Raw genomic sequence first — 25946 nt, forward strand, 5'->3', positions numbered from 1 at the left:
TGGATTTTTAGAACAGGGAGATGGAAAAAGAGCTTGCTCTGTCCACTCCACGCATTGACCTGGTATTGCAGTATCTCCAGGACCGGTGCACCCCTTCTTTAATGCAGTTTCTAAAATCAGAAAGAATTGAATTCAATGCTTTTTGTTCATTTTGCTTGTTTGTCGGATTTTGGGATGGACTCTTTGGCTTTGCTTTTCTTCTCCTCATTGGATTTTTCATGTTAAAAGTTGCAGAAGCCAGATGACAAGCTCATTTTGGTTCAACTTCAGCAACTGTGCATTGCATTGCCATGTAATGTAATGTAATGCAATGCTATCTATCTAGCTCTCCCTCTATACTTCCTTTTGGATAAACAGACATATTAGGCAAGCATTTTGGAGCTTTCACCTAAATAACTACAGGTGGTGAGATAAGCTGCACAATATAATTGACCTTTCAGTATATTGTTGCACACACACCATCTATTTAGCAAATGCCCTTGTTATCAACAGCAGCCTTTTAAACTCACCTGAGCTAACAGGTATGTGAGCTGGTTACTCTGCTGCGCTTAAAATTTCTTTTTTGGTTTGCTACAATGCCTTTTCTGAAACGTTGTCTCCCTCTGCTGGAACACTGACTTCTTTCATTTAATGCCTGCAGACTATAAAAGAGAAACCAACCCAAAAAGTTTGGTTGATTAGTCTGTGGCATTCTTTTAAACTGTTGCTTATGGCGGTCTCTGTGAGCTTCTCAGTGACATTCAGCCATCCAGGTATCCCGCCTGCAGTAGACGGAATGTGGCAATGGAACGCTGGCTGCGCGTGTCATAATAGGCTCTGAGCCTTTATATACCTGCGCACAGCAGCAGCCACCTTCAGTCTGCTGCTGGACAGCCAGCAGCAGCAGCAGGAGAGGTAATTAATCAGCAACCCTCCTGCTAAGGGTAGACAGCTGCTCGTTCCACCCCCCCCCCCCCCGCCTTAATTGGTTCTCCTCCCTTCCAACGGTGTTGAGGCGAGTGGGAACAGCCGGGGGTTGAGGGTACTGTGCTAAAAGAGGTGGAGTTATGCAGATCTAAAACGCGTGGATTGCAGCAGCAGCAAGCCGAAAAGTGCAGGCATGTGAGGGATCTAGAGGTTGACAGCATGTCTTCTTAACGGGAGTCCAGGTGGCCATCTCCACAAATGGACTTTTCAGAATCCTTGGGTGGCACCGTAGTCGGAAACCAATTCTGGTTATCGCTTCTCGGCCTTTTGGCTAAGATCAAGTGTAGTATCTGTTCTTATCAGTTTAATATCTGATACGTCACCTATCTGGTGACCATATATTAAATTGATTTTTAGAACAGGGAGATGGAAAAAGAGCTTGCTCTGTCCACTCCACGCATTGACCTGGTATTGCAGTATCTCCAGGACCGGTGCACCCCTTCTTTAATGCAGTTTCTAAAATCAGAAAGAATTGAATTCAATGCTTTTTGTTCATTTTGCTTGTTTGTCGGATTTTGGGATGGACTCTTTGGCTTTGCTTTTCTTCTCCTCATTGGATTTTTCATGTTAAAAGTTGCAGAAGCCAGATGACAAGCTCATTTTGGTTCAACTTCAGCAACTGTGCATTGCATTGCCATGTAATGTAATGTAATGCAATGCTATCTATCTAGCTCTCCCTCTATACTTCCTTTTGGATAAACAGACATATTAGGCAAGCATTTTGGAGCTTTCACCTAAATAACTACAGGTGGTGAGATAAGCTGCACAATATAATTGACCTTTCAGTATATTGTTGCACACACACCATCTATTTAGCAAATGCCCTTGTTATCAACAGCAGCCTTTTAAACTCACCTGAGCTAACAGGTATGTGAGCTGGTTACTCTGCTGCGCTTAAAATTTCTTTTTTGGTTTGCTACAATGCCTTTTCTGAAACGTTGTCTCCCTCTGCTGGAACACTGACTTCTTTCATTTAATGCCTGCAGACTATAAAAGAGAAACCAACCCAAAAAGTTTGGTTGATTAGTCTGTGGCATTCTTTTAAACTGTTGCTTATGGCGGTCTCTGTGAGCTTCTCAGTGACATTCAGCCATCCAGGTATCCCGCATGCAGTAGACGGAATGTGGCAATGGAACGCTGGCTGCGCGTGTCATAATAGGCTCTGAGCCTTTATATACCTGCGCACAGCAGCAGCCACCTTCAGTCTGCTGCTGGACAGCCAGCAGCAGCAGCAGCAGGAGAGGTAATTAATCAGCAACCCTCCTGCTAAGGGTAGACAGCTGCTCGTTCCACCCCCCCCCCCGCCTTAATTGGTTCTCCTCCCTTCCAACGGTGTTGAGGCGGGTGGGAACAGCCGGGGGTTGAGGGTACTGTGCTAAAAGAGGTGGAGTTATGCAGATCTAAAACGCGTGGATTGCAGCAGCAGCAAGCCGAAAAGTGCAGGCATGTGAGGGATCTAGAGGTTGACAGCATGTCTTCTTAACGGGAGTCCAGGTGGCCATCTCCACAAATGGACTTTTCAGAATCCTTGGATGGCACCGTAGTCGGAAACCAATTCTGGTTATCGCTTCTCGGCCTTTTGGCTAAGATCAAGTGTAGTATCTGTTCTTATCAGTTTAATATCTGATACGTCCCCTATCTGGGGACCATATATTAAATGGATTTTTAGAACAGGGAGATGGAAAAAGAGCTTGCTCTGTCCACTCCACGCATTGACCTGGTATTGCAGTATCTCCAGGACCGGTGCACCCCTTCTTTAATGCAGTTTCTAAAATCAGAAAGAATTGAATTCAATGCTTTTTGTTCATTTTGCTTGTTTGTCGGATTTTGGGATGGACTCTTTGGCTTTGCTTTTCTTCTCCTCATTGGATTTTTCATGTTAAAAGTTGCAGAAGCCAGATGACAAGCTCATTTTGGTTCAACTTCAGCAACTGTGCATTGCATTGCCATGTAATGTAATGTAATGCAATGCTATCTATCTAGCTCTCCCTCTATACTTCCTTTTGGATAAACAGACATATTAGGCAAGCATTTTGGAGCTTTCACCTAAATAACTACAGGTGGTGAGATAAGCTGCACAATATAATTGACCTTTCAGTATATTGTTGCACACACACCATCTATTTAGCAAATGCCCTTGTTATCAACAGCAGCCTTTTAAACTCACCTGAGCTAACAGGTATGTGAGCTGGTTACTCTGCTGCGCTTAAAATTTCTTTTTTGGTTTGCTACAATGCCTTTTCTGAAACGTTGTCTCCCTCTGCTGGAACACTGACTTCTTTCATTTAATGCCTGCAGACTATAAAAGAGAAACCAACCCAAAAAGTTTGGTTGATTAGTCTGTGGCATTCTTTTAAACTGTTGCTTATGGCGGTCTCTGTGAGCTTCTCAGTGACATTCAGCCATCCAGGTATCCCGCCTGCAGTAGACGGAATGTGGCAATGGAACGCTGGCTGCGCGTGTCATAATAGGCTCTGAGCCTTTATATACCTGCGCACAGCAGCAGCCACCTTCAGTCTGCTGCTGGACAGCCAGCAGCAGCAGCAGCAGGAGAGCTAATTAATCAGCAACCCTCCTGCTAAGGGTAGACAGCTGCTCGTTCCACCCCCCCCCCCCGCCTTAATTGGTTCTCCTCCCTTCCAACGGTGTTGAGGCGGGTGGGAACAGCCGGGGGTTGAGGGTACTGTGCTAAAAGAGGTGGAGTTATGCAGATCTAAAACGCGTGGATTGCAGCAGCAGCAAGCCGAAAAGTGCAGGCATGTGAGGGATCTAGAGGTTGACAGCATGTCTTCTTAACGGGAGTCCAGGTGGCCATCTCCACAAATGGACTTTTCAGAATCCTTGGGTGGCACCGTAGTCGGAAACCAATTCTGGTTATCGCTTCTCGGCCTTTTGGCTAAGATCAAGTGTAGTATCTGTTCTTATCAGTTTAATATCTGATACGTCCCCTATCTGGGGACCATATATTAAATGGATTTTTAGAACAGGGAGATGGAAAAAGAGCTTGCTCTGTCCACTCCACGCATTGACCTGGTATTGCAGTATCTCCAGGACCGGTGCACCCCTTCTTTAATGCAGTTTCTAAAATCAGAAAGAATTGAATTCAATGCTTTTTGTTCATTTTGCTTGTTTGTCGGATTTTGGGATGGACTCTTTGGCTTTGCTTTTCTTCTCCTCATTGGATTTTTCATGTTAAAAGTTGCAGAAGCCAGATGACAAGCTCATTTTGGTTCAACTTCAGCAACTGTGCATTGCATTGCCATGTAATGTAATGTAATGCAATGCTATCTATCTAGCTCTCCCTCTATACTTCCTTTTGGATAAACAGACATATTAGGCAAGCATTTTGGAGCTTTCACCTAAATAACTACAGGTGGTGAGATAAGCTGCACAATATAATTGACCTTTCAGTATATTGTTGCACACACACCATCTATTTAGCAAATGCCCTTGTTATCAACAGCAGCCTTTTAAACTCACCTGAGCTAACAGGTATGTGAGCTGGTTACTCTGCTGCGCTTAAAATTTCTTTTTTGGTTTGCTACAATGCCTTTTCTGAAACGTTGTCTCCCTCTGCTGGAACACTGACTTCTTTCATTTAATGCCTGCAGACTATAAAAGAGAAACCAACCCAAAAAGTTTGGTTGATTAGTCTGTGGCATTCTTTTAAACTGTTGCTTATGGCGGTCTCTGTGAGCTTCTCAGTGACATTCAGCCATCCAGGTATCCCGCCTGCAGTAGACGGAATGTGGCAATGGAACGCTGGCTGCGCGTGTCATAATAGGCTCTGAGCCTTTATATACCTGCGCACAGCAGCAGCCACCTTCAGTCTGCTGCTGGACAGCCAGCAGCAGCAGCAGGAGAGGTAATTAATCAGCAACCCTCCTGCTAAGGGTAGACAGCTGCTCGTTCCACCCCCCCTCCCCCGCCTTAATTGGTTCTCCTCCCTTCCAACGGTGTTGAGGCGGGTGGGAACAGCCGGGGGTTGAGGGTACTGTGCTAAAAGAGGTGGAGTTATGCAGATCTAAAACGCGTGGATTGCAGCAGCAGCAAGCCGAAAAGTGCAGGCATGTGAGGGATCTAGAGGTTGACAGCATGTCTTCTTAACGGGAGTCCAGGTGGCCATCTCCACAAATGGACTTTTCAGAATCCTTGGGTGGCACCGTAGTCGGAAACCAATTCTGGTTATCGCTTCTCGGCCTTTTGGCTAAGATCAAGTGTAGTATCTGTTCTTATCAGTTTAATATCTGATACGTCCCCTATCTGGGGACCATATATTAAATGGATTTTTAGAACAGGGAGATGGAAAAAGAGCTTGCTCTGTCCACTCCACGCATTGACCTGGTATTGCAGTATCTCCAGGACCGGTGCACCCCTTCTTTAATGCAGTTTCTAAAATCAGAAAGAATTGAATTCAATGCTTTTTGTTCATTTTGCTTGTTTGTCGGATTTTGGGATGGACTCTTTGGCTTTGCTTTTCTTCTCCTCATTGGATTTTTCATGTTAAAAGTTGCAGAAGCCAGATGACAAGCTCATTTTGGTTCAACTTCAGCAACTGTGCATTGCATTGCCATGTAATGTAATGTAATGCAATGCTATCTATCTAGCTCTCCCTCTATACTTCCTTTTGGATAAACAGACATATTAGGCAAGCATTTTGGAGCTTTCACCTAAATAACTACAGGTGGTGAGATAAGCTGCACAATATAATTGACCTTTCAGTATATTGTTGCACACACACCATCTATTTAGCAAATGCCCTTGTTATCAACAGCAGCCTTTTAAACTCACCTGAGCTAACAGGTATGTGAGCTGGTTACTCTGCTGCGCTTAAAATTTCTTTTTTGGTTTGCTACAATGCCTTTTCTGAAACGTTGTCTCCCTCTGCTGGAACACTGACTTCTTTCATTTAATGCCTGCAGACTATAAAAGAGAAACCAACCCAAAAAGTTTGGTTGATTAGTCTGTGGCATTCTTTCAAACTGTTGCTTATGGCGGTCTCTGTGAGCTTCTCAGTGACATTCAGCCATCCAGGTATCCCGCCTGCAGTAGACGGAATGTGGCAATGGAACGCTGGCTGCGCGTGTCAGAGAGGTAATTAATCAGCAACCCTCCTGCTAAGGGTAGACAGCTGCTCGTTCCACCCCCCCCCCCCGCCTTAATTGGTTCTCCTCCCTTCCAACGGTGTTGAGGCGGGTGGGAACAGCCGGGGGTTGAGGGTACTGTGCTAAAAGAGGTGGAGTTATGCAGATCTAAAACGCGTGGATTGCAGCAGCAGCAAGCCGAAAAGTGCAGGCATGTGAGGGATCTAGAGGTTGACAGCATGTCTTCTTAACGGGAGTCCAGGTGGCCATCTCCACAAATGGACTTTTCAGAATCCTTGGGTGGCACCGTAGTCGGAAACCAATTCTGGTTATCGCTTCTCGGCCTTTTGGCTAAGATCAAGTGTAGTATATGTTCTTATCAGTTTAATATCTGATACGTCCCCTATCTGGGGACCATATATTAAATGGATTTTTAGAACAGGGAGATGGAAAAAGAGCTTGCTCTGTCCACTCCACGCATTGACCTGGTATTGCAGTATCTCCAGGACCGGTGCACCCCTTCTTTAATGCAGTTTCTAAAATCAGAAAGAATTGAATTCAATGCTTTTTGTTCATTTTGCTTGTTTGTCGGATTTTGGGATGGACTCTTTGGCTTTGCTTTTCTTCTCCTCATTGGATTTTTCATGTTAAAAGTTGCAGAAGCCAGATGACAAGCTCATTTTGGTTCAACTTCAGCAACTGTGCATTGCATTGCCATGTAATGTAATGTAATGCAATGCTATCTATCTAGCTCTCCCTCTATACTTCCTTTTGGATAAACAGACATATTAGGCAAGCATTTTGGAGCTTTCACCTAAATAACTACAGGTGGTGAGATAAGCTGCACAATATAATTGACCTTTCAGTATATTGTTGCACACACACCATCTATTTTGCAAATGCCCTTGTTATCAACAGCAGCCTTTTAAACTCACCTGAGCTAACAGGTATGTGAGCTGGTTACTCTGCTGCGCTTAAAATTTCTTTTTTGGTTTGCTACAATGCCTTTTCTGAAACGTTGTCTCCCTCTGCTGGAACACTGACTTCTTTCATTTAATGCCTGCAGACTATAAAAGAGAAACCAACCCAAAAAGTTTGGTTGATTAGTCTGTGGCACTCTTTTAAACTGTTGCTTATGGCGGTCTTTGTGAGCTTCTCAGTGACATTCAGCCATCCAGGTATCCCGCCTGCAGTAGACGGAATGTGGCAATGGAACGCTGGCTGCGCGTGTCATAATAGGCTCTGAGCCTTTATATACCTGCGCACAGCAGCAGCCACCTTCAGTCTGCTGCTGGACAGCCAGCAGCAGCAGCAGCAGGAGAGGTAATTAATCAGCAACCCTCCTGCTAAGGGTAGACAGCTGCTCGTTCCACCCCCCCCCCCCCGCCTTAATTGGTTCTCCTCCCTTCCAACGGTGTTGAGGCGGGTGGGAACAGCCGGGGGTTGAGGGTACTGTGCTAAAAGAGGTGGAGTTATGCAGATCTAAAACGCGTGGATTGCAGCAGCAGCAAGCCGAAAAGTGCAGGCATGTGAGGGATCTAGAGGTTGACAGCATGTCTTCTTAACGGGAGTCCAGGTGGCCCTCTCCACAAATGGACTTTTCAGAATCCTTGGGTGGCACCGTAGTCGGAAACCAATTCTGGTTATCGCTTCTCAGCCTTTTGGCTAAGATCAAGTGTAGTATATGTTCTTATCAGTTTAATATCTGATACGTCCCCTATCTGGGGACCATATATTAAATGGATTTTTAGAACAGGGAGATGGAAAAAGAGCTTGCTCTGTCCACTCCACGCATTGACCTGGTATTGCAGTATCTCCAGGACCGGTGCACCCCTTCTTTAATGCAGTTTCTAAAATCAGAAAGAATTGAATTCAATGCTTTTTGTTCATTTTGCTTGTTTGTCGGATTTTGGGATGGACTCTTTGGCTTTGCTTTTCTTCTCCTCATTGGATTTTTCATGTTAAAAGTTGCAGAAGCCAGATGACAAGCTCATTTTGGTTCAACTTCAGCAACTGTGCATTGCATTGCCATGTAATGTAATGTAATGCAATGCTATCTATCTAGCTCTCCCTCTATACTTCCTTTTGGATAAACAGACATATTAGGCAAGCATTTTGGAGCTTTCACCTAAATAACTACAGGTGGTGAGATAAGCTGCACAATATAATTGACCTTTCAGTATATTGTTGCACACACACCATCTATTTAGCAAATGCCCTTGTTATCAACAGCAGCCTTTTAAACTCACCTGAGCTAACAGGTATGTGAGCTGGTTACTCTGCTGCGCTTAAAATTTCTTTTTTGGTTTGCTACAATGCCTTTTCTGAAACGTTGTCTCCCTCTGCTGGAACACTGACTTCTTTCATTTAATGCCTGCAGACTATAAAAGAGAAACCAACCCAAAAAGTTTGGTTGATTAGTCTGTGGCATTCTTTTAAACTGTTGCTTATGGCGGTCTCTGTGAGCTTCTCAGTGACATTCAGCCATCCAGGTATCCCGCCTGCAGTAGACGGAATGTGGCAATGGAACGCTGGCTGCGCGTGTCATAATAGGCTCTGAGCCTTTATATACCTGCGCACAGCAGCAGCCACCTTCAGTCTGCTGCTGGACAGCCAGCAGCAGCAGCAGCAGGAGAGGTAATTAATCAGCAACCCTCCTGCTAAGGGTAGACAGCTGCTCGTTCCACCCCCCCCCCCGCCTTAATTGGTTCTCCTCCCTTCCAACGGTGTTGAGGCGGGTGGGAACAGCCGGGGGTTGAGGGTACTGTGCTAAAAGAGGTGGAGTTATGCAGATCTAAAACGCGTGGATTGCAGCAGCAGCAAGCCGAAAAGTGCAGGCATGTGAGGGATCTAGAGGTTGACAGCATGTCTTCTTAACGGGAGTCCAGGTGGCCATCTCCACAAATGGACTTTTCAGAATCCTTGGGTGGCACCGTAGTCGGAAACCAATTCTGGTTATCGCTTCTCGGCCTTTTGGCTAAGATCAAGTGTAGTATCTGTTTGGCTAAGATCAAGTGTAGTATCTTTTGAAAAGGCAGTTTGTCCTTGGGCTGCCCTAGTAAATTGATGCATATTACACACTGGTTTGGTGCACTTGTTAGTACGCCAGGTGGCTCATAGAGTTATCTGATGGAAAACATGGCCCTCCAGGATCGAAGTCACTAGGCTGGGTAAGTGTGAGTGCTTTGGAGCAATGTGCCCCAGGAGTAGGCGCCCTGGTGGAAGTCCAAGCTTACTGGGACTGGGAACCCCAGAAAGACTTGGCTTCGTAGCACGCCGCACCTTTGCCAATCATACTTTCTGAGCAACCCCCCCTATTCCTGGCCTCCGGGCTAGGAAGGGGAATTTTTATAAACCCGGTCGGAGGTCCGGTCAGCTTTGGGCTGAGAAACCAACACAGGCTCCAGCTCCACTAGGGTGGCAGCCTATATGGAAGCTGGGAGCACGAAAACGGCTCTTCTCCGGCTTCGGCTAGGGAGAGCATCGGAGATACCTGACCCTCGCTGTGGCCTTCTGGCTCGGAGGGATGGGGATGGTTTATTGGGGACCCTCTCCTCCGGGAAGGGTCCACATGAATCCTCGCCTCGTGCGCTGTTTTGGTGTGACTTCGGTCACATTTTTCAGTGCCTTGGATGCAGCTTCAATCAAAAAATCTGTTCTTATGAGTTTAATATCTGATACGTCCCCTATCTGGGGACCATATATTAAATGGATTTTTAGAACAGGGAGATGGAAAAAGAGCTTGCTCTGTCCACTCCACGCATTGACCTGGTATTGCAGTATCTCCAGGACCGGTGCACCCCTTCTTTAATGCAGTTTCTAAAATCAGAAAGAATTGAATTCAATGCTTTTTGTTCATTTTGCTTGTTTGTCGGATTTTGGGATGGACTCTTTGGCTTTGCTTTTCTTCTCCTCATTGGATTTTTCATGTTAAAAGTTGCAGAAGCCAGATGACAAGCTCATTTTGGTTCAACTTCAGCAACTGTGCATTGCATTGCCATGTAATGTAATGTAATGCAATGCTATCTATCTAGCTCTCCCTCTATACTTCCTTTTGGATAAACAGACATATTAGGCAAGCATTTTGGAGCTTCCACCTAAATAACTACAGGTGGTGAGATAAGCTGCACAATATAATTGACCTTTCAGTATATTGTTGCACACACACCATCTATTTAGCAAATGCCCTTGTTATCAACAGCAGCCTTTTAAACTCACCTGAGCTAACAGGTATGTGAGCTGGTTACTCTGCTGCGCTTAAAATTTCTTTTTTGGTTTGCTACAATGCCTTTTCTGAAACGTTGTCTCCCTCTGCTGGAACACTGACTTCTTTCATTTAATGCCTGCAGACTATAAAAGAGAAACCAACCCAAAAAGTTTGGTTGATTAGTCTGTGGCATTCTTTTAAACTGTTGCTTATGGCGGTCTCTGTGAGCTTCTCAGTGACATTCAGCCATCCAGGTATCCCGCCTGCAGTAGACGGAATGTGGCAATGGAACGCTGGCTGCGCGTGTCATAATAGGCTCTGAGCCTTTATATACCTGCGCACAGCAGCAGCCACCTTCAGTCTGCTGCTGGACAGCCAGCAGCAGCAGCAGCAGGAGAGGTAATTAATCAGCAACCCTCCTGCTAAGGGTAGACAGCTGCTCGTTCCACCCCCCCCCCCGCCTTAATTGGTTCTCCTCCCTTCCAACGGTGTTGAGGCGGGTGGGAACAGCCGGGGGTTGAGGGTACTGTGCTAAAAGAGGTGGAGTTATGCAGATCTAAAACGCGTGGATTGCAGCAGCAGCAAGCCGACAAGTGCAGGCATGTGAGGGATCTAGAGGTTGACAGCATGTCTTCTTAACGGGAGTCCAGGTGGCCATCTCCACAAATGGACTTTTCAGAATCCTTGGGTGGCACCGTAGTCGGAAACCAATTCTGGTTATCGCTTCTCGGCCTTTTGGCTAAGATCAAGTGTAGTATCTGTTCTTATCAGTTTAATATCTGATACGTCCCCTATCTGGGGACCATATATTAAATGGATTTTTAGAACAGGGAGATGGAAAAAGAGCTTGCTCTGTCCACTCCACGCATTGACCTGGTATTGCAGTATCTCCAGGACCGGTGCACCCCTTCTTTAATGCAGTTTCTAAAATCAGAAAGAATTGAATTCAATGCTTTTTGTTCATTTTGCTTGTTTGTCGGATTTTGGGATGGACTCTTTGGCTTTGCTTTTCTTCTCCTCATTGGATTTTTCATGTTAAAAGTTGCAGAAGCCAGATGACAAGCTCATTTTGGTTCAACTTCAGCAACTGTGCATTGCATTGCCATGTAATGTAATGTAATGCAATGCTATCTATCTAGCTCTCCCTCTATACTTCCTTTTGGATAAACAGACATATTAGGCAAGCATTTTGGAGCTTTCACCTAAATAACTACAGGTGGTGAGATAAGCTGCACAATATAATTGACCTTTCAGTATATTGTTGCACACACACCATCTACAGTCATGGCCAAAAGTTTTGAGAATGACACCAAAATTATATTTTCACATGATCTGCTGGCCTCTGGTTTTTATTAGTGTTTGTCTGATGTTTATATCACATACAACAATATAATTGCAATCATATTATGAGTACCAATAGGTTATATTGACAGTTAGAATGAGTTAAAGCAGCAAGTCAATATTTGCAGTGTTGCCCCTTCTTCTTCAAGACCTCTGTAATTCTCCCTGGCATGCTCTCAATCAACTTTTGGACCAAATCCTGACTGATAGCAGTCCATTCTTGCATAATCAATGCTTGCATTTTGCCAGAATTTGTTGGTTTTTGTTTGTCCACCCGTCTCTTGATGATTGACCACAAGTTCTCAATGGGATTAAGATCTGGGGAGTTTCCAGGCCATGGACCCAAAATCTCTATGCTTTGTTCCATGAGCCATTTAGTTATCACCTTTGCTTTATGGCAAGGTGCTCCATCATGCTGGAAAAGGCATTGTTGGGCGCCAAACTGCTCTTGGATGGTTGGGAGAAGTTGCTCTTGGAGGACATTCTGGTGCCATTCTTTCTTCATGGCTGTGTTTTTAGGCAAGACTGTGAGTGAGCCGATTCCCTTGGCTGAGAAGCAACCCCACACATGAATGCTTTACAGTTGGCATGAGACAAGACTGGTGGTAGCGCTCACCTCTTCTTCTCCGAATAAGCTGTTTTCCAGATGTCCCAAACAATCGAAAAGGGGATTCATCAGAGAAAATGACTTTGCCCCAGTCCTCAGCAGTCCACTCCCTGTACCTTTTGCAGAATATCAGTCGGTCCCTGATGTTTTTTCTGAAGAGAAGTGGCTTCTTTGCTGCCCTCCTTGAAACCAGCCCTTGCTCAAAGAGTCTCCGCCTCACAGTGCGTGCAGAAGCACTCACACCAGCCTGCTGCCATTCCTGAGCAAGCTCGGCACTGCTGGTAGTCCGATCCCGCAGCTGAAACAGTTTTAAGATACGGTCCTGGCGCTTGCTGGTCTTTCTTGGGCGCCCTGGAGCCTTTTTGACAACAATGGAAGCTCTCTCCTTGAAGTTCTTGATGATGCGATAGATTGTTGACTGAGGTGCAATCTTTGTAGCTGCGATACTCTTCCCTGTTAGGCCATTTTTGTGCAGTGCAATGATGGCTGCACGTGTTTCTTTAGAGATAACCATGGTTAACTGAAGAGAAACAATGATACCAAGAACCAGCCTCCTTTTAAAGTGTCCAGTGATGTCATTCTTACTTAATCATGACTGATTGATCGCCAGCCCTGTCCTCATCAACACCCACACCTGTGTTAATGGATCAATCACTAAAACGATGTTAGCTGCTCCTTTTAAGGCAGGACTGCAATGATGTTGAAATGTGTTTTGGGGGTTAAAGTTCATTTTCTGGGCAAATATTGACTTTGCAAGTACAGTAATTGCTGTTAAGCTGATCACTCTTTGACATTCAGGAGTATATGCAAATTGCCATTACAAAAAATGAAGCAGTAAACTTTGGAAAAATTTCTATTTGTCTCATTCTCAATACTTTTGGCCATGACTGTATTTAGCAAATGCCCTTGTTATCAACAGCAGCCTTTTAAACTCACCTGAGCTAACAGGTATGTGAGCTGGTTACTCTGCTGCGCTTAAAATTTCTTTTTTGGTTTGCTACAATGCCTTTTCTGAAACGTTGTCTCCCTCTGCTGGAACACTGACTTCTTTCATTTAATGCCTGCAGACTATAAAAGAGAAACCAACCCAAAAAGTTTGGTTGATTAGTCTGTGGCATTCTTTTAAACTGTTGCTTATGGCGGTCTCTGTGAGCTTCTCAGTGACATTCAGCCATCCAGGTATTCCGCCTGCAGTAGACGGAATGTGGCAATGGAACGCTGGCTGCGCGTGTCATAATAGGCTCTGAGCCTTTATATACCTGCGCACAGCAGCAGCCACCTTCAGTCTGCTGCTGGACAGCCAGCAGCAGCAGCAGCAGGAGAGGTAATTAATCAGCAACCCTCCTGCTAAGGGTAGACAGCTGCTCGTTCCACCCCCCCCCCCGCCTTAATTGGTTCTCCTCCCTTCCAACGGTGTTGAGGCGGGTGGGAACAGCCGGGGGTTGAGGGTACTGTGCTAAAAGAGGTGGAGTTATGCAGATCTAAAACGCGTGGATTGCAGCAGCAGCAAGCCGAAAAGTGCAGGCATGTGAGGGATCTAGAGGTTGACAGCATGTCTTCTTAACGGGAGTCCAGGTGGCCATCTCCACAAATGGACTTTTCAGAATCCTTGGGTGGCACCGTAGTCGGAAACCAATTCTGGTTATCGCTTCTCGGCCTTTTGGCTAAGATCAAGTGTAGTATCTGTTCTTATCAGTTTAATATCTGATACGTCCCCTATCTGGGGACCATATATTAAATGGATTTTTAGAACAGGGAGATGGAAAAAGAGCTTGCTCTGTCCACTCCACGCATTGACCTGGTATTGCAGTATCTCCAGGACCGGTGCACCCCTTCTTTAATGCAGTTTCTAAAATCAGAAAGAATTGAATTCAATGCTTTTTGTTCATTTTGCTTGTTTGTCGGATTTTGGGATGGACTCTTTGGCTTTGCTTTTCTTCTCCTCATTGGATTTTTCATGTTAAAAGTTGCAGAAGCCAGATGACAAGCTCATTTTGGTTCAACTTCAGCAACTGTGCATTGCATTGCCATGTAATGTAATGTAATGCAATGCTATCTATCTAGCTCTCCCTCTATACTTCCTTTTGGATAAACAGACATATTAGGCAAGCATTTTGGAGCTTTCACCTAAATAACTACAGGTGGTGAGATAAGCTGCACAATATAATTGACCTTTCAGTATATTGTTGCACACACACCATCTATTTAGCAAATGCCCTTGTTATCAACAGCAGCCTTTTAAACTCACCTGAGCTAACAGGTATGTGAGCTGGTTACTCTGCTGCGCTTAAAATTTCTTTTTTGGTTTGCTACAATGCCTTTTCTGAAACGTTGTCTCCCTCTGCTGGAACACTGACTTCTTTCATTTAATGCCTGCAGACTATAAAAGAGAAACCAACCCAAAAAGTTTGGTTGATTAGTCTGTGGCATTCTTTTAAACTGTTGCTTATGGCGGTCTCTGTGAGCTTCTCAGTGACATTCAGCCATCCAGGTATCCCGCCTGCAGTAGACAGAATGTGGCAATGGAACGCTGGCTGCGCGTGTCATAATAGGCTCTGAGCCTTTATATACCTGCGCACAGCAGCAGCCACCTTCAGTCTGCTGCTGGACAGCCAGCAGCAGCAGCAGCAGGAGAGGTAATTAATCAGCAACCCTCCTGCTAAGGGTAGACAGCTGCTCGTTCCACCCCCCCCCCCCCGCCTTAATTGGTTCTCCTCCCTTCCAACGGTGTTGAGGCGGGTGGGAACAGCCGGGGGTTGAGGGTACTGTGCTAAAAGAGGTGGAGTTATGCAGATCTAAAACGCGTGGATTGCAGCAGCAGCAAGCCGAAAAGTGCAGGCATGTGAGGGATCTAGAGGTTGACAGCATGTCTTTTTAACGGGAGTCCAGGTGGCCATCTCCACAAATGGACTTTTCAGAATCCTTGGGTGGCACCGTAGTCGGAAACCAATTCTGGTTATCGCTTCTCGGCCTTTTGGCTAAGATCTTGTATCTGGTCAGAAGGATCCTAGAGTGTCTCCCCCTCGGCCTTGCAGCATCGCCACTTAGGTGGCTTAAGCTGCCTGCTGCTATTGGGGGGGGTCCAGAGGAAACGAGAGGTGATAATGGGCGTCAAGATTCGCTATGCCGGGACCGTTGATATTCGGGTCAAAAATGCTTTTCGCATTGATATTGAGGAGTCAAGGAGGAATTTCTTTAACCTGCGGTTCTTGGTGGAAGTCGTCATCTTCAAGATTTTGAATGTTGGTCGTGGAGACATCATTTGTCTACAGGAGTTCCCAAAGAATGGCCGGTACGTTTTGGTCCTTGATCGTATGGCAGCTTGCCAGAATCTTTTCAAGACTCTAAAGGATCAGCAAGCCTTGGATCATCCGGCTCTTGAAGGGCTTACATTCACGGTATTGTATACTAAGGGGGAAGTGCCAGTTGTTGTGTTTATGCACAACCCCCTTGTGGATGTGGAGGACATTACTAGATTCCTGAACCGTCATTGCAGCTATGTGTCCTACTCACACAAGGTGAGGAATGAGGTGGGCTTGTGGACTGGCAAACACAAGTTTTTTGTATGGTTCCAGGAAGACCCCCAGGGACCTGGGGGTATCCACTACCCTCCCCTCAGTTTTGCCATCGGGAGGGATAGAGGGTATATGTATTTTCCCGGTGCTCCGCGTTTTTGCAGGAAGTGTAAATCCTTTGGACACTACCAAGAGGACTGCACGGTGGAGAAGTTTTGTGGGAAATGCAATAAAGAAGGTCATCTGGCAATGGAATGTACTAACTCCATGGTCTGTAATGCGTGTGGGGAGGAGGGACACGCTTTCAAGGACTGTCCCCATCGTTCCAGGTCATATGCAGAGGCCGTGTCCCCACGTCCTAGTACTGCCGCCACTATTGGTGAGGCGATTGAGGCAGTAAGGGACTTCATGGAAGTGATGGAGGAAGCACCTGATCCTGCTGGTGGAAGCGCTGTTGAGATGGAGCCTGCAGATATGTCAATTCTGCTTGATGTGAGTGGTGAGGGAGAAGTGAGCGGTTCACTCTCCACAACGCCGGTGTTGGCTTTGGAAAGCTCAGAGGCCATTCAAGAAGGTGGTGGTGGCCAGGGTGACTTCACCGGGGCTGTGGTGAGGCCCCCTGATGAGGACTCTGATGTGTCTTCTGCAAAGAAGTTCCGACCAGATATTTCACCTGCCAGTATTGGGAGCATCAGCCCCTTAAGTGATAGGAGCTATCCCGAGAGCTACAGTGCCTCTCCTAGGAGGTCTTTTTTGGAGGAGGGGGCCAGCATTCTGTGCTTAACATCAGGAATCGAGTTTCAAGACGAGAAAGGTTGACTCTTCGGTGGGGGGTATGTTCTTTTTTACCAAATATGGTTAAAAAATGGGCTCCAACGTGGGCTGTAGTGTACTGTCAGTAAATGTAAGGCTTATAAAATCTAAGCCTAGAAGATTGGCTATACTGGAAGAACTAAAAAATCTTGGAGCAAATATCTACTGTCTGCAAGAGTGCGGAATTGAAGAGTCACCTCCTGAAAAGGACTGGGTATATGGGCATAGCATTTGGTCAGGTTCAATGACAAACAAAAATGATGGTGTGGGGATTTTGTTGGGGAATAGGGATTTAAGTTTTGAAAATTATATGGTGGTGGAGCCAGGTCGTTGTATAATGGCAGTGGTTAAGGGGAGAGGGTGGAGGGTGAAAATTGTTAACGTGTATTGTCCAATTAACAAAGGGGATAGGTTAGCACTATTAGAGAAAATACGTTTTTTTTTGCCTGGAAGGATTCCAATATTATTAGTTGGTGATTTCAATTGTGTTTCTGAAGGGGAAATTGATGTCACGGGTAAGGTCCTTAATCAAATTACATCTGATTTTTCTTTTTTAGATGCAGCGGAATTTTTGAGTAAGCCACCACCGGCCACATATAGAGCTGATAGGGGAGGAATAGTGTCCAGGATTGACCGCATGCTGTATACAAATAGAGGTTTGGTGTGTAAATTTTTTAAACAGCATGTTTTTTCTTTCACAGACCATGAATGTTTGTGGGGTATGTTTGAAGGTGATAAAAAAATGGTGCATGGTGTTGGGGTATGGAAGCTAAATGTTAGGTTGTTAGAGGATGTTAGGGTTATGAGAGACTTCGAAAGTAAGTATGAATGGTGGAGGTCTAGGAAAAATAATTTTGTGGATGTGACTGTATGGTGGGATTGGGTGAAAGTGGAAATTAAGAATTTTTTTAGGAGGTGGGGTTATAAAAAAGCAGCAATTGAAAGAGGCAGATTTAAAGATTTAAATATGAGGATTGAGTGGTTACATAAAATGAGTATGAAAGGAATTGATGTTAGTGATCAACTCAGAGGAGCGAGAGATGAGATGAAGCGTGTTTTGGAAAAGCGTGGGAAGGAAATTATTTTTAGGACGAGAGTTGAGCATTTGGATATGGATGAGAAGTGTACGAGGTACTTTTTTAAAAAAATGTGCAGTAAGAAAGATGAGTTGGATGAGGTTGAAAATGATAATGGTATGACTGTGGTTGGAATGGAAGTGTTGGATGAGGTACATAGTTTCTATAGTAGTTTATTTGAGTCTAAATGGGTGGATGGGGGTTTGAAAAAGCATGTGTTAGGTATGTTGGAGAGTCAGCTTGAATCAGGGGAACGTTAGTGTTTGAGTGAGGATATTGTTTTTGATGAGGTTAAAAAGGCGGTGGATGGTGCGAAAAAGAATAAAACACCTGGGAAAGATGGGTTGCCTGTGGAGTTTTATGTAAAAGCATGGGATGTGATTGGTGTTGATTTTGTGGAGGTATGTCAATATATGTGGATGAATGGTGTACTTTGTAATTCCATGAAAGAAGGAGTAGTTGTTTTACTATATAAGAAGGGTGAGAAAAAGAATTTGCGTAATTGGAGGCCGATTACATTACTCAATGCAGATTACAAAGTCTTTAGCAAAATTCTGGCTAACCGTATGCGTGGGGTGATTGGAAGTGTGGTTGGTGTTGATCAAGTGTGCGCGGTGCCAGGTAGGTGTATGACTGATAACCTCTTGTTGTTGAGGGACGTAATTGGAGATTGTATGTTTAGGAAGGGGAAATGTATGGTTTTTTGTGTGGATTTTGAGAAAGCTTTTGATAGAGTGTCGCATGCGTTTATGTTTGAGGTGTTAGTTAGGATGGGTTTTCCTAGTGTTTTTGTGAAGGCGATAAGGTGTTTGTATGATGGTGTGGTGAGTGAAGTGTTAGTGAATGGATGTTTGAGTGAGAAGGTGTGCATAAAATCAGGGGTCAGGCAGGGGTGTCCGTTGTCCCCTGTCCTGTTTATAAGTGTGATTGAGCCCCTGTTGTGCATGATTCGGAAAGAGAAAGTGATGAATGGTCTTCTAATCCCAGGGAGTGGTGGAAAGACTGTAAAGGTAATGGGGTATATGGACGATGTTGTTGTGGTGAGTGATAATATGGCTGCTATGAATCGAGCAAGGTTGCTTTTAGATTTCTTTTGTGGTGCATCTGGTTTTAGGGTGAATTGGGGGAAGTGTAGCTTTAAGTGTTTTGGGGATTCGAGTGTTAGGATGGATGGTGTGATATGTGAAGAAGGTGCTATTAAGGTTCTGGGGGTGTGGTTTAACAAAGATCTGAAAGGGAATGAGAGTTGGGATGAATGCGGTAAGAGGATTGAACAAAAGTTAAATTTTTGGAGGTTGCAGGACTTGACATTGTCAGGCAAAGTCCTTATTATTAAGTCAGTGATTCTTCCTATGTTACTTTTTGTGTCCGTGGTTTTTCCAGCCCCTTATAGGGGTTTTAGGCGGATTGAGAAGCTAATTTTTACGTTTTATTGGGGAAGTAAGATGGAAAAACTTAAAAGGGAATATTTGTGTAAGTTACGTGAACATGTGGGAATGGATTTCCCAAATTTTGAAATTTGTCTTGGTTTAAATTATATTAAAACAGTGGTTGTTCTGTTAGGTAGGGATAACAAGACGGCTTTTATGATTAAATATATGGCTGGATGGATGTTGTTTGGGTTGAAATGGATGAGAAGGGATGCAAGAGTGCCTGTTTCGTTTAAATGTCCAGTGTGGTATGAGTTTGTTGAAAAATTTGTTGTCAAGCATGATTTGTTGGATGTTCCTATGGGTGATTTCAAAGTGATAAGGAATGTAAGGAGAAGGATGCGTGTTAGAGAGTTTGAATGTAACATTGGGGGCTTGAGATCGAGTGAAGCGTTGTGTGTATGGAGGAACCTGAGTATAAAAGGAATATCGAATAGGCAGCGTGATATCGTATGGATGAGTTTGCATGAGATTTTGCCTGTGAGAGAGGTACATAAGAGGAGGGATCTGATTAGAACAGAGGTATGTCCGAGGGATGGATGTGGGGCGAGTGAAACTGTTATGCATTTGGTTTGGAATTGTGATTATGCTCACAGTGTTTGGAAGGGAGTGGGTGGTTTATGCAAGGAACTAGCGGGCGTGAATTTTATAAATTGGAGAGTGGTAATGTTTGGGATGGGTGCAAGTAGCCGGGTGAAAGAGAGATTGTTGTGGTTGATAATGGCATGTGTAATAGAAAGTCTGTGGGACGTTAGGAATTTGTGTTTATTTAAAAGGAAAATAATCTCAGTTAATAATTGTGTTAGGATGGTTTTGTCAAGGTTATACATAGTTTATTTATGGGACAGCCGTGGCGGTGGTGGCTTTGATTCAGAAGGTTTTTGGAAAGTCAAAAAATGGAGGTCACTGGTAAAGTACGAGTAAGTCCTTGTTTAAGTGTTGTGATCTGTCTTTTTTTATGATAATGGTATGTTTTACAGTTTTTTGTCCATTCAAAAGGTATTACAACTGTTTCAGTATAAAGTTATAAATATGAAATAAAGAAAGTACCATTATGATGTAAGACTGGGCAACGTAGTATGAGTTTTTATACTATTGATTGTTGCTTGAAAAATTTTACTGAATGGTATAAAAAAAAAAAAAAAAAATCTGTTCTTATCAGTTTAATATCTGATACGTCCCCTATCTGGGGACCATATATTAAATGGATTTTTAGAACAGGGAGATGGAAAAAGAGCTTGCTCTGTCCACTCCACGCATTGACCTGGTATTGCAGTATCTCCAGGACCGGTGCACCCCTTCTTTAATGCAGTTTCTAAAATCAGAAAGAATTGAATTCAATGCTTTTTGTTCATTTTGCTTGTTTGTCGGATTTTGGGATGGACTCTTTAGCTTTGCTTTTCTTCTCCTCATTGGATTTTTCATGTTAAAAGTTGCAGAAGCCAGATGACAAGCTCATTTTGGGTCAACTTCAGCAACTGTGCATTGCATTGCCATGTAATGTAATGTAATGCAATGCTATCTATCTAGCTCTCCCTCTATACTTCCTTTTGGATAAACAGACATATTAGGCAAGCATTTTGGAGCTTTCACCTAAATAACTACAGGTGGTGAGATAAGCTGCACAATATAATTGACCTTTCAGTATATTGTTGCACACACACCATCTATTTAGCAAATGCCCTTGTTATCAACAGCAGCCTTTTAAACTCACCTGAGCTAACAGGTATGTGAGCTGGTTACTCTGCTGCGCTTAAAATTTCTTTTTTGGTTTGCTACAATGCCTTTTCTGAAACGTTGTCTCCCTCTGCTGGAACACTGACTTCTTTCATTTAATGCCTGCAGACTATAAAAGAGAAACCAACCCAAAAAGTTTGGTTGATTAGTCTGTAGCATTCTTTTAAACTGTTGCTTATGGCGGTCTCTGTGAGCTTCTCAGTGACATTCAGCCATCCAGGTATCCCGCCTGCAGTAGACGGAATGTGGCAATGGAACGCTGGCTGCGCGTGTCATAATAGGCTCTGAGCCTTTATATACCTGCGCACAGCAGCAGCCACCTTCAGTCTGCTGCTGGACAGCCAGCAGCAGCAGCAGCAGGAGAGGTAATTAATCAGCAACCCTCCTGCTAAGGGTAGACAGCTGCTCGTTCCACCCCCCCCCGCCTTAATTGGTTCTCCTCCCTTCCAACGGTGTTGAGGCGGGTGGGAACAGCCGGGGGTTGAGGGTACTGTGCTAAAAGAGGTGGAGTTATGCAGATCTAAAACGCGTGGATTGCAGCAGCAGCAAGCCGAAAAGTGCAGGCATGTGAGGGATCTAGAGGTTGACAGCATGTCTTCTTAACGGGAGTCCAGGTGGCCATCTCCACAAATGGACTTTTCAGAATCCTTGGGTGGCACCGTAGTCGGAAACCAATTCTGGTTATCGCTTCTCGGCCTTTTGGCTAAGATCAAGTGTAGTGTCTGTTCTTATCAGTTTAATATCTGATACGTCCCCTATCTGGGGACCATATATTAAATGGATTTTTAGAACAGGGAGATGGAAAAAGAGCTTGCTCTGTCCACTCCACGCATTGACCTGGTATTGCAGTATCTCCAGGACCGGTGCACTCCTTCTTTAATGCAGTTTCTAAAATCAGAAAGAATTGAATTCAATGCTTTTTGTTCATTTTGCTTGTTTGTCGGATTTTGGGATGGACTCTTTGGCTTTGCTTTTCTTCTCCTCATTGGATTTTTCATGTTAAAAGTTGCAGAAGCCAGATGACAAGCTCATTTTGGTTCAACTTCAGCAACTGTGCATTGCATTGCCATGTAATGTAATGTAATGCAATGCTATCTATCTAGCTCTCCCTCTATACTTCCTTTTGGATAAACAGACATATTAGGCAAGCATTTTGGAGCTTTCACCTAAATAACTACAGGTGGTGAGATAAGCTGCACAATATAATTGACCTTTCAGTATATTGTTGCACACACACCATCTATTTAGCAAATGCCCTTGTTATCAACAGCAGCCTTTTAAACTCACCTGAGCTAACAGGTATGTGAGCTGGTTACTCTGCTGCGCTTAAAATTTCTTTTTTGGTTTGCTACAATGCCTTTTCTGAAACGTTGTCTCCCTCTGCTAGAACACTGACTTCTTTCATTTAATGCCTGCAGACTATAAAAGAGAAACCAACCCAAAAAGTTTGGTTGATTAGTCTGTGGCATTCTTTTAAACTGTTGCTTATGGCGGTCTCTGTGAGCTTCTCAGTGACATTCAGCCATCCAGGTATCCCGCCTGCAGTAGACGGAATGTGGCAATGGAACGCTGGCTGCGCGTGTCATAATAGGCTCTGAGCCTTTATATACCTGCGCACAGCAGCAGCCACCTTCAGTCTGCTGCTGGACAGCCAGCAGCAGCAGCAGCAGGAGAGGTAATTAATCAGCAACCCTCCTGCTAAGGGTAGACAGCTGCTCGTTCCACCCCCCCCCCCCCGCCTTAATTGGTTCTCCTCCCTTCCAACGGTGTTGAGGCGGGTGGGAACAGCCGGGGGTTGAGGGTACTGTGCTAAAAGAGGTGGAGTTATGCAGATCTAAAACGCATGGATTGCAGCAGCAGCAAGCCGAAAAGTGCAGGCATGTGAGGGATCTAGAGGTTGACAGCATGTCTTCTTAACGGGAGTCCAGGTGGCCATCTCCACAAATGGACTTTTCAGAATCCTTGGGTGGCACCGTAGTCGGAAACCAATTCTGGTTATCGCTTCTCGGCCTTTTGGCTAAGATCAAGTGTAGTATCTGTTCTTATCAGTTTAATATCTGATACGTCCCCTATCTGGGGACCATATATTAAATGGATTTTTAGAACAGGGAGATGGAAAAAGAGCTTGCTCTGTCCACTCCATGCATTGACCTGGTATTGCAGTATCTCCAGGACCGGTGCACCCCTTCTTTAATGCAGTTTCTAAAATCAGAAAGAATTGAATTCAATGCTTTTTGTTCATTTTGCTTGTTTGTCGGATTTTGGGATGGACTCTTTGGCTTTGCTTTTCTTCTCCTCATTGGATTTTTCATGTTAAAAGTTGCAGAAGCCAGATGACAAGCTCATTTTGGTTCAACTTCAGCAACTGTGCATTGCATTGCCATGTAATGTAATGTAATGCAATGCTATCTATCTAGCTCTCCCTCTATACTTCCTTTTGGATAAACAGACATATTAGGCAAGCATTTTGGAGCTTTCACCTAAATAACTACAGGTGGTGAGATAAGCTGCACAATATAATTGACCTTTCAGTATATTGTTGCACACACACCATCTATTTAGCAAATGCCCTTGTTATCAACAGCAGCCTTTTAAACTCACCTGAGCTAACAGGTATGTGAGCTGGTTACTCTGCTGCGCTTAAAATTTCTTTTTTGGTTTGCTACAATGCCTTTTCTGAAACGTTGTCTCCCTCTGCTGGAACACTGACTTCTTTCATTTAATGCCTGCAGACTATAAAAGAGAAACCAACCCAAAAAGTTTGGTTGATTAGTCTGTGGCATTCTTTTAAACTGTTGCTTATGGCGGTCTCTGTGAGCTTCTCAGTGACATTCAGCCATCCAGGTATCCCGCCTGCAGTAGACGGAATGTGGCAATGGAACGCTGGCTGCGCGTGTCATAATAGGCTCTGAGCCTTTATATACCTGCGCACAGCAGCAGCCACCTTCAGTCTGCTGCTGGACAGCCAACAGCAGCAGCAGCAGGAGAGGTAATTAATCAGCAACCCTCCTGCTAAGGGTAGACAGCTGCTCGTTCCACCCCCCCCCCGCCTTAATTGGTTCTCCTCCCTTCCAACGGTGTTGAGGCGGGTGGGAACAGCCGGGGGTTGAGGGTACTGTGCTAAAAGAGGTGGAGTTATGCAGATCTAAAACGCGTGGATTGCAGCAGCAGCAAGCCGAAAAGTGCAGGCATGTGAGGGATCTAGAGGTTGACAGCATGTCTTCTTAACGGGAGTCCAGGTGGCCATCTCCACAAATGGACTTTTCAGAATCCTTGGGTGGCACCGTAGTCGGAAACCAATTCTGGTTATCGCTTCTCGGCCTTTTGGCTAAGATCAAGTGTAGTATCTGTTCTTATCAGTTTAATATCTGATACGTCCCCTATCTGGGGACCATATATTAAATGGATTTTTAGAACAGGGAGATGGAAAAAGAGCTTGCTCTGTCCACTCCACGCATTGACCTGGTATTGCAGTATCTCCAGGACCGGTGCACCCCTTCTTTAATGCAGTTTCTAAAATCAGAAAGAATTGAATTCAATGCTTTTTGTTCATTTTGCTTGTTTGTCGGATTTTGGGATGGACTCTTTGGCTTTGCTTTTCTTCTCCTCATTGGATTTTTCATGTTAAAAGTTGCAGAAGCCAGATGACAAGCTCATTTTGGTTCAACTTCAGCAACTGTGCATTGCATTGCCATGTAATGTAATGTAATGCAATGCTATCTATCTAGCTCTCCCTCTATACTTCCTTTTGGATAAACAGACATATTAGGCAAGCATTTTGGAGCTTTCACCTAAATAACTACAGGTGGTGAGATAAGCTGCACAATATAATTGACCTTTCAGTATATTGTTGCACACACACCATCTATTTAGCAAATGCCCTTGTTATCAACAGCAGCCTTTTAAACTCACCTGAGCTAACAGGTATGTGAGCTGGTTACTCTGCTGCGCTTAAAATTTCTTTTTTGGTTTGCTACAATGCCTTTTCTGAAACGTTGTCTCCCTCTGCTGGAACACTGACTTCTTTCATTTAATGCCTGCAGACTATAAAAGAGAAACCAACCCAAAAAGTTTGGTTGATTAGTCTGTGGCATTCTTTTAAACTGTTGCTTATGGCGGTCTCTGTGAGCTTCTCAGTGACATTCAGCCATCCAGGTATCCCGCCTGCAGTAGACGGAATGTGGCAATGGAACGCTGGCTGCGCGTGTCATAATAGGCTCTGAGCCTTTATATACCTGCGCACAGCAGCAGCCACCTTCAGTCTGCTGCTGGACAGCCAGCAGCAGCAGCAGCAGGAGAGGTAATTAATCAGCAACCCTCCTGCTAAGGGTAGACAGCTGCTCGTTCCACCCCCCCCCCCCCCCGCCTTAATTGGTTCTCCTCCCTTCCAACGGTGTTGAGGCGGGTGGGAACAGCCGGGGGTTGAGGGTACTGTGCTAAAAGAGGTGGAGTTATGCAGATCTAAAACGCGTGGATTGCAGCAGCAGCAAGCCGAAAAGTGCAGGCATGTGAGGGATCTAGAGGTTGACAGCATGTCTTCTTAACGGGAGTCCAGGTGGCCATCTCCACAAATGGACTTTTCAGAATCCTTGGGTGGCACCGTAGTCGGAAACCAATTCTGGTTATCGCTTCTCGGCCTTTTGGCTAAGATCAAGTGTAGTATCTGTTCTTATCAGTTTAATATCTGATACGTCCCCTATCTGGGGACCATATATTAAATGGATTTTTAGAACAGGGAGATGGAAAAAGAGCTTGCTCTGTCCACTCCACGCATTGACCTGGTATTGCAGTATCTCCAGGACCGGTGCACCCCTTCTTTAATGCAGTTTCTAAAATCAGAAAGAATTGAATTCAATGCTTTTTGTTCATTTTGCTTGTTTGTCGGATTTTGGGATGGACTCTTTGGCTTTGCTTTTCTTCTCCTCATTGGATTTTTCATGTTAAAAGTTGCAGAAGCCAGATGACAAGCTCATTTTGGTTCAACTTCAGCAACTGTGCATTGCATTGCCATGTAATGTAATGTAATGCAATGCTATCTATCTAGCTCTCCCTCTATACTTCCTTTTGGATAAACAGACATATTAGGCAAGCATTTTGGAGCTTTCACCTAAATAACTACAGGTGGTGAGATAAGCTGCACAATATAATTGACCTTTCAGTATATTGTTGC

At 44.5% G+C, this 25946-nt stretch overlaps 14 non-coding genes and 2 pseudogenes across 14 annotated transcripts; all 16 read left to right on the forward strand.

The window, feature by feature from the left end:
• LOC141236855 (U2 spliceosomal RNA) lies at positions 1–96 on the forward strand (annotated as a pseudogene; the record flags this gene model as incomplete).
• A 1121-nt stretch (positions 97–1217) lies between these two features.
• LOC141237248 (U2 spliceosomal RNA) lies at positions 1218–1408 on the forward strand. The gene has a single exon (XR_012302804.1). It is a non-coding gene; the product is annotated as a U2 spliceosomal RNA (small nuclear RNA).
• Positions 1409–2529: 1121 nt separating this feature from the next.
• On the forward strand, positions 2530–2720 carry LOC141236987 (U2 spliceosomal RNA). Its single transcript, XR_012302554.1, has one exon. It is a non-coding gene; the product is annotated as a U2 spliceosomal RNA (small nuclear RNA).
• A 1122-nt stretch (positions 2721–3842) lies between these two features.
• LOC141236998 (U2 spliceosomal RNA) lies at positions 3843–4033 on the forward strand. Its single transcript, XR_012302565.1, has one exon. It is a non-coding gene; the product is annotated as a U2 spliceosomal RNA (small nuclear RNA).
• A 1120-nt stretch (positions 4034–5153) lies between these two features.
• On the forward strand, positions 5154–5344 carry LOC141237009 (U2 spliceosomal RNA). Its single transcript, XR_012302576.1, has one exon. It is a non-coding gene; the product is annotated as a U2 spliceosomal RNA (small nuclear RNA).
• A 1037-nt stretch (positions 5345–6381) lies between these two features.
• Positions 6382–6572, forward strand: LOC141237312 (U2 spliceosomal RNA). Its single transcript, XR_012302868.1, has one exon. It is a non-coding gene; the product is annotated as a U2 spliceosomal RNA (small nuclear RNA).
• A 1123-nt stretch (positions 6573–7695) lies between these two features.
• LOC141237346 (U2 spliceosomal RNA) lies at positions 7696–7886 on the forward strand. Its single transcript, XR_012302901.1, has one exon. It is a non-coding gene; the product is annotated as a U2 spliceosomal RNA (small nuclear RNA).
• Positions 7887–9007: 1121 nt separating this feature from the next.
• LOC141236854 (U2 spliceosomal RNA) lies at positions 9008–9149 on the forward strand (annotated as a pseudogene).
• A 524-nt stretch (positions 9150–9673) lies between these two features.
• On the forward strand, positions 9674–9855 carry LOC141236836 (U2 spliceosomal RNA). The gene has a single exon (XR_012302428.1). It is a non-coding gene; the product is annotated as a U2 spliceosomal RNA (small nuclear RNA).
• Positions 9856–10976: 1121 nt separating this feature from the next.
• Positions 10977–11167, forward strand: LOC141237020 (U2 spliceosomal RNA). The gene has a single exon (XR_012302587.1). It is a non-coding gene; the product is annotated as a U2 spliceosomal RNA (small nuclear RNA).
• Positions 11168–13849: 2682 nt separating this feature from the next.
• On the forward strand, positions 13850–14040 carry LOC141237032 (U2 spliceosomal RNA). Its single transcript, XR_012302598.1, has one exon. It is a non-coding gene; the product is annotated as a U2 spliceosomal RNA (small nuclear RNA).
• Positions 14041–20148: 6108 nt separating this feature from the next.
• LOC141236842 (U2 spliceosomal RNA) lies at positions 20149–20340 on the forward strand. The gene has a single exon (XR_012302433.1). It is a non-coding gene; the product is annotated as a U2 spliceosomal RNA (small nuclear RNA).
• A 1119-nt stretch (positions 20341–21459) lies between these two features.
• LOC141237341 (U2 spliceosomal RNA) lies at positions 21460–21650 on the forward strand. The gene has a single exon (XR_012302896.1). It is a non-coding gene; the product is annotated as a U2 spliceosomal RNA (small nuclear RNA).
• A 1123-nt stretch (positions 21651–22773) lies between these two features.
• LOC141237246 (U2 spliceosomal RNA) lies at positions 22774–22964 on the forward strand. Its single transcript, XR_012302802.1, has one exon. It is a non-coding gene; the product is annotated as a U2 spliceosomal RNA (small nuclear RNA).
• Positions 22965–24084: 1120 nt separating this feature from the next.
• Positions 24085–24275, forward strand: LOC141237044 (U2 spliceosomal RNA). The gene has a single exon (XR_012302609.1). It is a non-coding gene; the product is annotated as a U2 spliceosomal RNA (small nuclear RNA).
• Positions 24276–25400: 1125 nt separating this feature from the next.
• Positions 25401–25591, forward strand: LOC141237055 (U2 spliceosomal RNA). Its single transcript, XR_012302620.1, has one exon. It is a non-coding gene; the product is annotated as a U2 spliceosomal RNA (small nuclear RNA).
• The last annotated feature ends 355 nt before the right edge of the window (positions 25592–25946 follow it).

The sequence above is a fragment of the Phyllobates terribilis genome, unplaced genomic scaffold (genome assembly GCF_046119375.1).
Source record: "Phyllobates terribilis strain yellow unplaced genomic scaffold, ASM4611937v1 Scaffold_729__1_contigs__length_748246, whole genome shotgun sequence".
NCBI classification, from domain to species: Eukaryota; Metazoa; Chordata; class Amphibia; order Anura; family Dendrobatidae; genus Phyllobates; species Phyllobates terribilis.